Source organism: Schistocerca cancellata, chromosome 2 (assembly GCF_023864275.1).
Source record: "Schistocerca cancellata isolate TAMUIC-IGC-003103 chromosome 2, iqSchCanc2.1, whole genome shotgun sequence".
Taxonomy (NCBI): domain Eukaryota; kingdom Metazoa; phylum Arthropoda; class Insecta; order Orthoptera; family Acrididae; genus Schistocerca; species Schistocerca cancellata.
Window position 1 is genome coordinate 136,144,119 of NC_064627.1, and position 15,277 is coordinate 136,159,395.

Genomic DNA, 15,277 nt, shown 5'->3' on the forward strand with positions numbered 1-15,277 from the left:
GAATTACCTTCTGCTTTCTGTTCTTAAAGTAAGAGGCGAACCAATTGTAAGCTACTCCCCTTACTCCATAATGGTCCAACTTCTGCAGTAATATTTTGTGGTCAACACAGTCAAAAGCCTTCGTTAAATCAAAGAAAACACCTAGCGTTCGCAACCTTTTATTTAATCCGTCCAAAACCTCACAGAGAAAAGAGAATATAGCATTTTCAGTTGTTAAACCATTTCTAAAACCAAACTGAACATTTGACAGCAAATTATGTGAATTTAAATGCTCCAGTAACCTTGTATATACAACCTTCTCGATAACTTTAGCAAACACCGATGGCATAGAAATAGGTCTAAAACTGTCAACATTATCATTGTCTCCCTTCTTAAAAAAGTGGCTTCACTACAGAGTACTTTAATCGGTCAGGAAACCGACCACTGCTAAAGGAAAAGTTACAGATATGGCTAAGTACGGGGCTAACATACATAGAACAATACTTCAGTATTCTGCTAGATACCCCGTCATATCCATGAGAGTTCTTGGTCTTTAGTGATTTAATTATTAACTCAATCTCCCTCTTGTCAGTATCATGGAGGAGCATTTCAGGTAACAGTCTCGGAACACTTTTTTCTAAGAGCGCTATATGATTCCCTGTTGGGACTAGGTTTCTATTTAGTTCACCTGCTATATTCAGAAAGTGATTATTCAATACTGTACATATATGCGACTTATCAGTAACACGGACATTCCCACTACGCACTGATTCTATATCCTCCACCTGTCTCTGGAGACCAGTCACTTCCTTTACGACTGACCATATGGTTTTAATTTTATCCTGAGACTTAGCTGTTCTATCTGCATACCACATACTTTTTGCCTTCCTAATAACTTTTTAAAGCACCTTACAATACTGTTTGTAAATGGGCTGCTGCATTTAGATTGTGACTATTTCTAACGTTTTGATATAATTGCCACTTTGTTCTACAAGATATTCTTATCCCTCTAGTCAGCCACCCAGGCTGCCTGTTTGTGCTAGTACCCTGTTTTGAACATTCTAACGGAAAGCAACTTTCAAAGAGCACGAGAAAAGTCTTGAGAAAAGCATTATATTTATCGTCTACTGTATCAGCGCTATAAACATCTTGCCACTCTTGTTCCTTGATAAGGTTTACAAAGGTCTCTACAGCAACTGGATCAGCTTTCCTAAACAGCTGATGACTATATTTAACACGTGTTGCAGCACAAAAATCTTTTAGAGTTAAAATTTGTGCATCATGATCTGAAAGGCCATTCACCTTTTTGCTAACAGAATGCCCTTCTAGTAACGAGGAATGAACAAAAATGTTGTCTATGGTTGTTATACTGTTCCCTTGCACTCTTGTTGGAAAGAATACGGTTTGCATAAGATTATATGAATTAAGGAGGTCTACCAGCATCCTCTTCCTTGCACAATCACTTATACAATTAATATTGAAGTCACCACATATAACTAACTTTTTGTAGTTCCTATAAAGTGAACCAAGAACCTCCTCTAGCTTTAGCAAAAATGTAAAATCAGAGTCTGGGGATCTATAAATAACAACAGTTAGAAGTTTAGCACCGTTAAATTTAACCACACCTGCACAACATTCAAACACCTTTTCAGTGCAGTACTTTGAAACATCAATTGACTCAAATGGGATGCCGTTTTTCACATACATGGCTACTCCTCCACACCGCAAAGAGCTCCTCGAAAAGCTGCCAGCCAACCTGTATCCTGGTAAACATCTGAGGTCATCAGTCCCCTAGACTTACAAGTACTTAAATCTAACTAACCTAAGGACATCACACACATCCATGCCCGAGGCAAGATTCGAACCTGCGACCGTAGCAGCCGCGTGGTTCCGGACTGAAGCGCCTAGAACCGCTCGGTCACCGCGGCCGGCTCTAATAATATATTTTCCGGAAAATCTTGTTTCTCTTGGAGACCATTTGGCGCCCCTCTGCAAGCGGCGACCCCTCCAGTACTGCACCATCTTGCTGGGTAATTATGACCGTAACGAAAATCAAATATAAATGAGAAATACATTCACTTTGATGACTGTGTGAAAGTTGTTTGCTCGACTTCAACAAATGTGGAAAGACTGGCATTAGAAGCCAAGCAGCAGCAGCAGCAGCATGAACGTGCACAGTTTAAGAGCCTAACGCACAGAGCAGTTGGGAGGCGTCTTTATACGGCAATGAATGTCAAATAGCTGATTATGCATGCAGCGCGTTAGCCGAAGTAATGTCTCAACACTGTCACTAAAGCAAACGACAAAGCGTGCACAGCGCGTTGAAGCAGACAAGCCGGTTGGTTTAAGGAGCAGCTAACTCGTGGAAACATTTAATAAATTACCTGTACCTGTCGCTTACACCGACTCTTGTTTACTGCACGTCTCGAAATTACAGTGAAGCCTGTTACCGAAAGGATCGTTGCCCGTCCTTTACAAATGGCAATCTATGATATTGAGAAGGTCTTCTCGAGGATATCCCCAGAATGTTGTCGGGGATACGATATTTAGTTAACAAGTAAACGACGAAATGCTGAAGCTGTATAGTGACTGATTAAAACAGTATTACTAAATTATCAGTGAATCCGTGGAAAAGGCATTGAGCCAATGGATGTTGCTACCATCGCCCTCTTCGCTGACAAGCACTCACTCCGTCTTCAGGCCACAAGTTGCCCATCGGGACCATCCGACCACCGTGTCATCCTCAGCTGAAGATGTGGATAGGAGGGGCGTGTGGTCAGCACACCGCTCTCCTGGCCGTTATTATGGTTTTCTTTGACCGGAGCCGCTACTATTCGGTCGAGTAGCATCACGCGGCTAAGTGCGCCCCGAAAAATGGCAACAGCGCATGGCGGTCCTAATGGTCACCCATCCAAGTGCCGGCCACGCCCGACAGTGCTTAACTTCGGTGATCTGACGGGAACCGGTGTATGCGCTGCGGCAAGGCCGTTGCCCTCTTCGCTGGCAAGGACACTGGAGATTCCCGGCTTCCGCCTATACCCATCCATAATATATTTAATATGATTGAACAACTGTAATAAGGAGAAATGACTTACGTTGGCACTGGACTCGCATTCGGGAGGACGACGGTTCAATCCCGCGTCCGGCCATCCTGATTCAGGTTTTCCGTGATTTCCCTAAATCGCTCCAGGCAAATGTTGGGATGGTTCCTTTGAAAGGGCACGGCCGACTTCCTTCCCCATCCTTCCCTAATCCGATGAGACTGATGACCTCGCAGTTTGGTCTCTTCCCCCAAACAACCCAAACTTACGTTGGTACCAGACCTAGCTAGATGAAATTTGGGCCGCAAATAGAAACAACTGCTAAACTGTAGTCCAGAAGGTAGATAAAAGAAATAGGCAATGAGACGAACGATAATGACAATTATTCATGGTCAAAAGTTACACTGAAGTCACTACGATTTATGATGGACATTCGGTTATTACTAAAGGTGGGACATGTTTCTTAATATGGTGGGCGATCACCAAGGACGGTAGTGTATGTTCTGCAACGTGCTGCCGTGCACAAGGCTGGTAAGAAGTTATTGTGGTAGGTGTTCCATTCCTCCAGCAACGCGGTTCACAGCTACTTGACGTCCGTCGGTGCTGGAGGTTGGTGATGCAATACTTTCCCCCAATGCATCTCACATGTTCTCGAAGGGATTTAAGTCAGGGGAACGGGGAGGTTAGTTGATTCGCCGAATATCCAAGAGCTCATCCACCTGCGCTATTCAATCCGTCCGTGCACTGTCATCCGTGAAAAGGAAGCCAGTGCCGAATGCAAACCTCAAAAGACGCATCTGGGGAAGAAGTGCAGTGCCACAACAACTTGACTAGTGAGTGTACATTTGTCCGCCACTGGAATCTCACGCGTATTGCACTCACGAAAATTGTAAAATATGATCGTCTTACCAACGCAGGTATTAAGATATGCGAAGCCTTAATGTTTCATGTGCGTATTTAACCTTCAAATATTTATAACACGGTACATTCTCTGCTCATCGTTGCTTGATACTGTACTACTTTCCAATCATAAACTTTTCAGGTGTGCCTTGTGGCTTGGGTTAGCCGCGCGGTCTAGGGCGCCTGTCACGGCTCGCGCTGCTCTCCCTCTTTCACCCCCCGTCCCCCTGTCAGAGGTCAGAGGTTCGAGTCTTCCCTCGGGCGTGGGTGTGAGTGTTGTCCTTAGCGTAAGTCCTAGGGACCGATGACCTCAGCAGTTTGATCCCATAGTCCTTACCACAGATTTCCATTACAGGTGTGCCTTAGACCCTGACTTTTTAGTTTCTTTTTTTTTTATGGACGATAGTGCGCGACCGCATCGAACAACCCAGGCGGAGCAGCTATTGGAGCGAGTGCCCCCGACTAGCGCAGCGCTAATAAGGTGTTGTGTCTCCCAGACTGGAGAGTACTTTAGCTAGACGACGCTCATTAATTCAAGCAGTCTCCCCGTCGTCGGTCATTTGAAAAGGCCTTGTTTCATATCTACAGCTATATACATACTCCGCAATCCACCATACGGTGCGTGGCGGAGGGTACCTCGTACCGCAACTAGCATCTTCTCTCCCTGTTCCACTGTCCGCCCCGGTAGCTGAGTGGTCAGCGTGACAGACTGTCAATCCTAAGGGCCCGGGTTCGATTCCTGGCTGGGTCGGAGATTTTCTCCGCTCAGGGACTGGGTGTTGTGTTGTCCTAATCATCATCATTTCATCCCCAACGACGCGCAGGTCGCCGAAGTGGCGTCAAATCGAAAGACCTGCACCAGGCGAACGGTCTACCCGACGGGAGGCCCTAGCCACACGACATTTCCATTTTATTCCCTGTTCCACTCCCAAACAGAACGAGGGAAAAATGACTGCCTATATGCCTCTGTACTAGCCCTAATCTGTCTTATCTTATCTTTGTGGTCTTTCCGCGAAATGTAAGTTGGCGGCAGTAAAATTGTACTGCAGTCAGCCTCAAATGCTGGTTCTCTAAATTTCCTCAGTAGCGATTCACGAAAAGAACGCCTCCTTTCCTGCAGAGACTCCCATCCGGGTTCCTGAAGCATTTCCGTAACACTCGCGTGATGATCAAACCTACCAGTAACAAATCTAGCAGCCCGATTCTGAATTGTTTCTATGTCCTCCCTCAATCCGACCCGATAGGGATCCCAAACGCACGAGCAGTACTCAAGAATATGTCGTACTAGTGTTTTACAAGCGGTCCCCTTTACAGATGAACCACATCTTCCCAAAATTCTACCAATGAACCGAAGACAACTATACGCCTTCCCCAAAACCGCTATTAAATGCTTGTCCCACTTCATATAGCTCTGCAATGTTACGCCCAAATATTTAATCGACGTGACTGTGTCAAGCGCTACACTACTAATGGAGTATTCAAACATTACGGGATTCTTTTTCCTATTCATCTGCATTAATTTACATTTATCTATATTTAGAGTTAGCTGCCATTCTTTACACCAATCACAAATCCTGTCCAAGTCATTTTGTATCCTCCTACAGTCACTCAACGACGACACCTTCCCGTACACCACAGCATCATCGGCAAACAGCCGCACATTGCTATCCACCCTATCCAAAAGATCATTTATGTAGATAGAAAACACCAGCGGACCTACCACACTTCCCTGGGGGACTCCAGATGATACCCTCACCTCCGACGAACACTCACCATCGAGGACAACGTACTGGTTTCTGTTGCTTAAGAAGTCAATCTCAGAGGGGTCTGACGTCGCCATTGGTAGTCGAAGCTGGGACCACCGTGTGAAAAACTGTCGCTAGCGCTATTTCACGAAAGCACAGATGGTAATTGAGGATGTTAATTCTCCTGTTTTGGAGGGGTACTCCTACCGGGTAACATTTAAGTTTGCCGTTGTTTTCATTAAACCACTCCAGCAGACGCATAGGGTAGTGCGTCAAATTGAACACCTCCGACCATCCCTCCCGACTCAGCTGATGCCTGGCCTGTGTTGTCACAGATAACAATGGAGTTTAAAAGTCTGTGAAGCTTAGAACATGTGAAGCTATCTCAGCATCTGCCCTGTTTGTAACTACGCCTCTTTAATTTTGTCGCTCTTCAAATCCGTCTGTCATTTAAGGGGAGTTGGAACGCCCTATCTCGACAACGCTGAACTTTGTCGTTTGGCTTCCCTGTGTTTCAGAAACCACTGAAGCAACTAACGTACAACTTTTGCAGGACATCGTATGTTCTGAGCCTATTCAACTACAACCACTGCATTGCAGCCACTGCTTTCGGAAATACAATTTCTTTAATTACCCGTTTCGAATTATGTAATTTTAGTACTTTTCCCTAAATAATTTTGATTACATGTTTCTTTTACTTCAAGAGACTCAGGTTATGTATGTTGCTACTTGTGACGGGACCAAAGTTTTCCAGTGCAATCACGGATTCTTAGTCGCTTCAAAGTAGTAATTTAGAGGCTGGAAAGTTGTTAATACTTGAGGAATCCTTGTTAATGTAATAATGTTCTTTTATTAAAGGCTTTGTGTGACAAACTGTTGTAGAAAAGCGAGCAAGCGTTCACGCTTGACAGTCGAGCAAGTAGCGGCAAAGAGTCTCCATGCGGCGCCAACAGAAGCCAACAATTGTTCGTGCCAGAGATGCCATCCGATTTAGCTGGCCACTATTCGTCGCAGCGAAGGCTGCAGATGAATAAATAGTTGATTGTTAAAAGCAATGGAATCTTGACATGATTGTCAAAGTTCCCCTATGGTTATTAGGTGTTAAAAAGTCTAGTTCTTCGCGAGAGCTGCTCTGTAAAAGCTCTAGTTATACATCGCGTGTAACGGTCACCTTGGGAAAGGCAATTGATCGTGGATCTAGTCGAGACCGCAAATATGGTACATAAATTTGAGTGGAGCTATAGATTTAGAGTTTGTTCGGATTTTGGATCACTAAGTTCGTGTGATCGGTCTTCGTAGACGAGTTCTGCAGTTGTCTGCGTTGAGTTTATGCTGTTCCGTAAGAGAAATTTAGGGTACACTGAGTTCAGTTAATTTGAGATTGTTCTGGTCGTAAGCTCTGAAAAGGTTTAGCTACGACATCGTACTTGGTGAATGTGTTAGTTGTCGCTGGTAGGACGTAGATATAATTTATTCGTGGTCACAGAGGTCAAAGGTGACGGGCTAACTTGCTGAGGAAACTTACGCTCGATTTGAGGAAGCTGTGTTCCATATTTGGAGAAGCTTTATGCTCATAAGAATTATAGTCATAGAATTGGAATAGTAGTGCTATTAGTGATTTTTCTCGTGTGCGCAAGTCTTTAAAAGTCGTTGTGGTTGCATTTTGTGGTGTTTAGAGGAACGCACGCTCTAAGGTAATTGAGCGTTTGCGATCATTTCGTGGTCGGTGTAAGACGCCTACTCTAAGGTAATTGAGTGTTCAGAGGTTGCGTTTGTTGCGGTTTTAGTACGAACTGCTGAGATAGTGGCGTATCATAAGTGATTGGGGTACCGTTGAGTTAAAGTCTCAATCGGTGTTTAATAAGAGCCAGGAACAAGAATTTGCACGGTTTACATTGAGAAAACAGAGCTATTGTTGCCCGTAAATTAGTCGCTTTAAATAGTAAGGATAAGTTTGTATCCTAGCGGAACCGACTGATGTAAAACTACGATATTCCATTGCTTGACAGGGTGGCGAGTGACAAATTAGGGACTGTTGGTGGGAACGCGAAAGTCAGCACCTGAAGAGAGTGAACCTTGCTTATGATTTTAAATTTATCACAAAAATGTTGCTGGTACGTAGGCTTTGTGTTTTAATTGTCATGTCTTTCCTCGTTTTCGATTTGTGTGGGGTTTAGCTTTGGTGCCACTCGTTCACACTAAAGTTTAAAAGTTGTATTGAAATGAATTAATTGAATTAAATAAAGAAATGGTCAAACTGAAATCAGCCTTACGTGTTTCAATTTAGTGGAAAGGACACTCCCCACTGAAGTAGATTTACACCATTAGCGTAAATAAGGAAAAGATTGTTCTGAGTTTCAAAGCTTTCAAAAGCGACTAAGCCAAGATTAGTAAATTTCAGTAGTGTCAAAGATGAAAAAAAAGTAGTTCGTCGAACTTTTAACTCAGTTACGATTAAAACAGTTCAGTAAATGTTAGAAAAGGTTTCAATCAGCATTTCATTTGGGTTATACAAAAGAAAATAATAACGTTTATAGTTACAAGTTTTATTTCAAGGTTTTAGGTAGGTAAAGATAATAAAAGGGATAATAACAGAGAGAGATCAGTTATCATCGAAGTTAATATTATCACAGAGGTAGCTATCGCTATATCGCTGGTTTGTGTAAAATTGTAGCTTTGATTTTTACGATCGGAATTCTCGTAAAAATAAACGTTGGCATTTAGTATTGGAGACATTTTATTAAATCGGTACTTACTGTAAGTACGTTTAGCAGTAGCTACGGTAAACATTTAGTGTGTGTGTTGATGTACATTGCATTTTTAATAGTAATGTGACCCGCTGCGCTGTAGAGCATCTTACCGACCGATAGCTTTGTTTTGAGATAAATATCGAGCGTTAGCTATAGTTATCTCGCATCATGAAGCTATTAACTGTCTTGAAGAGATGGAAAGGTAAATATTTTTACTGATAACATCACAGTAGGCGTGATATTACGAGCATACAGGGCGGTCCATTGATAGTGACTGGGCCAAATATCTCACGAAATTAGCATCAAACGAAAAAATGAGAACAAATTTGTTTGAGCGTACGGGGGAAAACAGATGACGCTGCCATAGGTCAAATTGATAGAAACAGCATTTTTTAAAATAGGTATCCCCATTTTTATTACATATTCGTATAGTACGTAAATAAATATGAATGTTTAATTTGGAATGTGATGGATGGCACTGTAATATTCTCACAGTTATAATGCGCCTCACCCATTTGGATTAACAGTTGGTAAAAATTTGGTTTTTTACATTAAAAAACAAAAAGTAGTTACGTTTGAACTTTATTTCTATTGTTCCGATGTGATACATTTACTTTTGTGACCTTATCATAAACTATGGGAACGAATGCTGTTACTGCGTGAGCAAGCGTAATAATCTCATTAATGTAATAAATGCTCAAGGTGATGTCCAACTTTAATGCACTTGGCAATACGCATAACGAAGAGCGAGTAGATTGCCTTCAGTAATTGTCGCACATCCATTGACAATGCGCTGACGCATGTTTTCAGGCGTTCTCGGTGGATCACAATAACAAATATTTTTCAATTTTCTCCAAGGAAGAAGTCCGGAGATGAAAGGTCTGGTGAACGTGCAGGCCATGGTATGATGCTTCTACGACCAATCTACATGTCGTTAAATATTCCACTGAATACCGCTTCAACTGCACACGTGCTATGTGCCGGACATCCATCATGTTGAAAGTACATCGCCATTCTGTTATGAAGTCAAAAATCTTGTTGTAGAATCGGTAAAACATTAATTAAGAAATCAGCTTGAATTGCACCATTTAGATTGCGATAGATAAAATAAGGGCCAATTAGATGTTCTCCCATAATTCCACACCGTACATTAACCCGCCAGGTTCGCTGGTGTTCCACTTGTCGCAGCCATTGTGTATTTTCCGCTGTCCAATAGTGCATATTATGCCGGTTTACGTTACATCTGTTTGTGAATGACGCCTCGTCACTAAATACAACTCTTGAAAAAAACCTGTTATCGTCTCGTAATTTACTTTATGCCCAGTGGCAAAAATTAACACGATGTTCAAAATCATCGCCATGCAATTTCTGGTGCATAGAAATATGGTAAGGGTGAAATTGATGTAGAATTCTCAAAACCGACGTATTTGAAATTCCCGATTCCCGCTCAATTTGTCTGCTACTAATGTGTGGATTAGCCTCAAACACTTATTTGGGCATCTTCATTTGTTGCGGTTCTTGGTTGCGTCGTCTTCTTTGAACACTTCCGGTTTCTTTAAATACATTAACTATCCGACGAAAGGTCCGGACACTCGAATGCTGTCTCTCAGTATAACGATCAGCATACATAACACAAGCTTGTTGGGAATTTTGATCACAATAGCCATAAATAAATACCATATCTACCTCTTCTGAGACTGTTAAACGTTTCATTCCAACAATATTACGTCTTCCGCATAATTATTGTGACTGGAAAAGGGCATTATTATGCCTAGTTTAAGTAATGAATTGCGCACAATGCTATCGGGCGCGTTCCTACATTTGTGAGAATATTACAGTCCCATCCATTACAAAGCGAAGTAAATGTTCCAAATCAAACATACCTATTTATTCACGCACTGTACGACTAACTGGTTACCTATGCAGTTTCTATCAATCTGACCTATGGCAGCGCCATCTAGAGGTCATCCATAGCGCCGTCTGTTTTCCCCCGTCACGCTCGAACAGATTTGTTGTTCTTATTTTTTCGTTTGATGCTAATTTCTTGAGATATTTGGCCCGGTCACTATCAGTGGACCACCCTGTATAATTCCTATAACAGTTATTGGATTATCGATTTCTTTAGTAAAGTACTGTACGACAGAATTAGAGATCGTGTTTGGATGTCATTTTAAAGTGCCATGGGAACAAAGATTAGTCAGTTCACATTTGCTATCAGAAGTAATACAAGCGCTGACGAGTAACAGCTTTTCTCCATTTCCTACGTGTTTCAATATTATTGACGGGCACAGAAAATTGGATTTAGAGCAGTTGACATATGCACGTACTAGTGGCATATGCCTGCGTTGTTCTGAATGCGTTATTTGCGCGCCGCCACTAGAACGAAGAAGTAATTAACAATCCTGGATTAATATATATATATATATATATATATATATATATATATATATATATATATAGAAAGTGGCACAGTACACACTCCCTGAAAATTTGAATACTCTGCTCTGAGATTCAGGGAAATATGCAACAGAAAATGTAAATTTTTGGATACGGTTTATAGAGTTTCAAAAGACAAACTAACTTTATATATGCTTTAGTTTTGCCCACTCAGAAGCACCCTGCACAATACTGTGAACCATAATCTTTATCTTTTTTTAAAGGTTCTTGTTCTTCTCTTCTCTGCGTTAATCCTTAGTGGCCTATTGCACTGCATTCCCATATCCTGTTACACTTCCACTCTACCAACGTTGCCATCATTAAAAGCAATAACAGCATCACTGCCCTCCCCCCCCCCCCCCTCCCCCCAATTTTGTGTCTTCATTCCAACAACAAAGATTTTGTAATCGAATCCATATGAGATTATTGAAAGATTCATTCTCATTTTGAGTATGACCATGCACACTTCTTCAATAATTCAGGATATGCCAGGTCTCTGTAAATAGATTTAATGACATCCATGATTGCTGCGGACGTGGAATGTTTGTGAATGTACGGATTATGTGAGTACTGGGCATTGCTGTAATTGCACTATTAATCTTGTCTAGGAGGACAAAGTTGGTGTATTAGTTTTTCATCTGTTCACAGTCCGTGGCCGGCCGGAGTGGCCGAGCGGTTAAAGGCGCTACAGTCTGGAACCGCACGACCGCTACGGTCGCAGGTTCGAATCCTGCCTCGGGCATGGATGTGTGTGATGTCCTTAGGTTAGTTAGGTTTAAGCAGTTATAAGTTCTAGGGGACTTATGACCACAGCAGTTGAGTCCCATAGTGCTCAGAGCCATTCGAACCATTTTTTTGAGTCCGTGGAAGGAGATAGCTCATATTGCCTGGTGAAATTTCAACAAATCACCAGTACTATTTCTAATAGCCATCCCATAATATTGCTGTCGTTCATCAATAACATTATTTGTCAACCTGCCTCTTTTGGTTTTACCATTGGAAACTTTCTTGTCTCTCAAACTTTGTTTCAACTTCTTCAACTTATTGTCATCGTCTTCTGGACATGAAGACATTCCAGTGTTGTGATAGTCTTAGCACCATAAGTCTTATCGGCTACTACGCTGTTGTACGCTTTTGAGTCCCTGTCACGTAAGAACTTAGTGTAACAGACACCACCATTCATTCATAGATCGACTAAAAATTTCAGTAGCTGCACCTGTTCCTTCATTAATTTCGTCATAGATATGTTGTTCTTCACTCCCTGATTTACATTTTTTTAAATGTTTTGTTGCATTCTGGAAGTCTGTTACCTTTCCAGTATCCACACTGGTCACCGTAGCAACAGAATTCTTACATCTGCCAAGTGCCATCAAAAGCTGCTGGTATGTTACTCATACCATCATTTATTTTAACAGCTTAGTTGGCAGCATCTTTCATTGACTCACATACAACAGTTTCCACAGCAGCTCCAATACATCCTGTACACTTATTATTTCTACAAGCTCGGCGTGGCATGGTCATTACAGCACACAGCACACATCGTGTCCTTTGCAATTGGCTCTCAGTCGATAAAACCCCCTAGTATTTACTTTAAAAACTTCTTTACACTTATCAGAATTCCAAAAGGAATGAGTATATTTACAACTAGAACAATCAATGATAAGTTTCGTGGCTAATCCATTTGATACCTCACTGTCTTCGTGTTAGCTAACTGGCCCTCCACATACTTTACAACACACACATTTACCTAACACCTTTATTAGGATGTTTAAATATGTCAGATATAACCTAACGTACCTTTTAAATCACTTTATATTCCAGAAAATTGTGTTTGACAACATTTTATTTTAATCTTCGAAGCACTAATGGGTGTTTCTCTAGATACTGACGAGTTGGGCTGTGTGTCGTTGTCTAACTTCATACGCCGTATGTTGAACACAATGCTCCTCTTTCTTCAAAAATCTGTTACCATGAAACCAATGTTTTTTAAACACACTTAATTTTGGTGTCATTTTACTTTTTGAGAGACTTGCCTGTTTATTCGTCACTTTGGCCACTTACACATAAAACGCTTGTTAATGCTACGAAGCGATACTATGCTGTTTTCTACAGTGTTACCAATACAAACGCCGGCCGCGGTGGCCGTGTGGTTCTGGCGCTGCAATCCGGAACCGCGGGACTGCAGGTTCGAATCCTGCCTCGGGCATGGGTGTGTGTGATGTCCTTAGGTTAGTTAGGTTTAAGTAGTTCTAAGTTCTAGGGGACTTATGACCTAAGATGTTGAGTCCCATAGTGCTCAGAGCCATTTGAACCATTTGAACCAATACAAACAACGTAGTTTAATCTTTATAAAAGTACAGTCCACAAAGTTCTGTACAAAGGATTACCGATTTTATTAGATCTTGAAGCAATGCATGTAAAAATCTTAAAATTTTCAACCAGTGTAGACGATATTTAAAAAAAAAAAAAAAGAAAACAATACGTCCAGTGCGAGTTCATATAAAAGTAACAAGGAATCAGTATTTATGTGCCTCATTTAGAGTTGTGTGGAGATATTTAGAACTAAATTTCAAAGACGTTAACGGGAGTTTGAATGTAAAAAAATTTTTTTACATTTTTCGGATTTTTATCTCATTATATATATATATATATATATATATATATATATATATATATATATATATATATATATATATATATATTCGGATATATATATATCCGAAAAATGTAAAAAAAATTATCTCATTATTTTATATATATCCGAGAAATGTAAAAAATTCTTTTTACTTTCAAATTCCCGTTAACGCCTTTGAAATTTAGTTCTAAATATATTCATACAACTCTAAATGAGGCACATAAATACTGATTTCTTGTTACTTTACTAAACCATCAATATGGCAACTTTTAAATACTGTTACAAATTTTAGAGGGAAAAGGAACGGAGTCCGAAAGATAACACATTTAATAACACGAAATTAACTCGCATTTATTATTCGCGAAATATGAGTTACATGAAGCCGTATGCTATCAACTGGTGATATATATTACCAGCGCCCCGACCCAGGCTTCGCACGGCTTGCACTTCGTATCTACTTGTGTGCGCAGAGGTAGTTTTTTGACGTGTCATTGCGCAGAGTTATTTAAGTCAGACAACAACGTTACGTTACTGAATATTAACTAAGTGCATTACGCGATCCAGTCACATTAATGTGACCACCGCCTAATGTTCGACGTCAACCCGCCTTAGCCGTTTACAGGCGGCAGGAGCAGCACTAACAGTGGAGGGTATATAAAGCGTGTCGAGGGGGATCTGGATGCGGGGAACTGTGCAATATTTATCTTAAAGCGGAAACAGCGATTTCTATCGACGTCCAAAAGGCTATGATCATTGGTTTTCGGACGGAGAGTGGAAGCAATTCCGAAACGGTTAAGTTTGTATACTGTTTGCGTGCCACTGTGGTTAAAGTATAGCATTCATGGCAACATGGCGCTATTCAAAACCGGCACTGAGGCAACTGTGCCGGCCGGTGTGGCCGAGCCGTTCTAGGCGCTTCAGTCTGGAACGGTGCGATCGCTACGGTCGCAGGTTTGAATCCTGCCTCGGGCATGGATGTGTGTAACGTCCTTAGGTTAGTTAGGTTTAAGTAGTTCTAAGTTCTAGGGGACTGATGACCCCAGATGTTACGTTCCATAGTGCTCAGAGCCATTTGAACCGTTTGAGGCAACTGTGGTGCACCAAGGGTCATAAATGACAGGAGATAATGACGGCTGCGGCGATGTGGACTGGCAAATAGTCGAACACCTGTTGAGTAACTGACCTCCCAGATGAACCAACGGTCTACTACCAGTGGCTCCTCAACGACCTTCAGCGAATGTTGCGGCTTTTGGGCATCAGCAAGCATGCGTCTCGTTCATGTACCTGTGCTGACCGCTGTTCATCGGCTATGACAGCTGAAATTTGCACGGGAGTACCGAACTGGACGTCCACCGACTAGCGACATGTAGCCTTTTCGGACGAATCGCTTTTTATGAACCATCGGACGAGAAACATCTGAAAGCGAACACTTTGCCACAATTTTCTGAAGTGTGCAGGCCGTAGGAGCGAGCGATATGGTCTGAGGGATATTTTCGTGGCATTCCATGGGTGATCTCGTCATTCTGGAAGGTACGATAGATCAACACAATCATGCATTTATCCTTGGAGATCATTTCCACCACTACAAAAAAATGGTTCAAATGGCTCTGAGCACTATGGGACTTAACTTCTGAGGTCATCAGTCCCCTAGGACTTAGAACTACTCCTAACTAACCTAAGGACATCACACACATCCGTGCCCGAGGCAGGATTCGAACCTGCGACCGTAGCGGTCGCGCGGTTCCAGACTGAAGCGCCTAGAACCGCTCGACCACCCCGGCCGGCCCACCA

General features: G+C 41.9%; 1 protein-coding gene and 1 pseudogene across 2 annotated transcripts in view; both read right to left on the reverse strand.

The window, feature by feature from the left end:
• Positions 1–15,277, reverse strand: part of LOC126161409 (androgen-induced gene 1 protein-like) — a 244,359-nt gene that overhangs the window by 184,089 nt on the left and 44,993 nt on the right. The window lies entirely within an intron of this gene.
• Positions 2,855–2,972, reverse strand: LOC126163207 (5S ribosomal RNA; annotated as a pseudogene).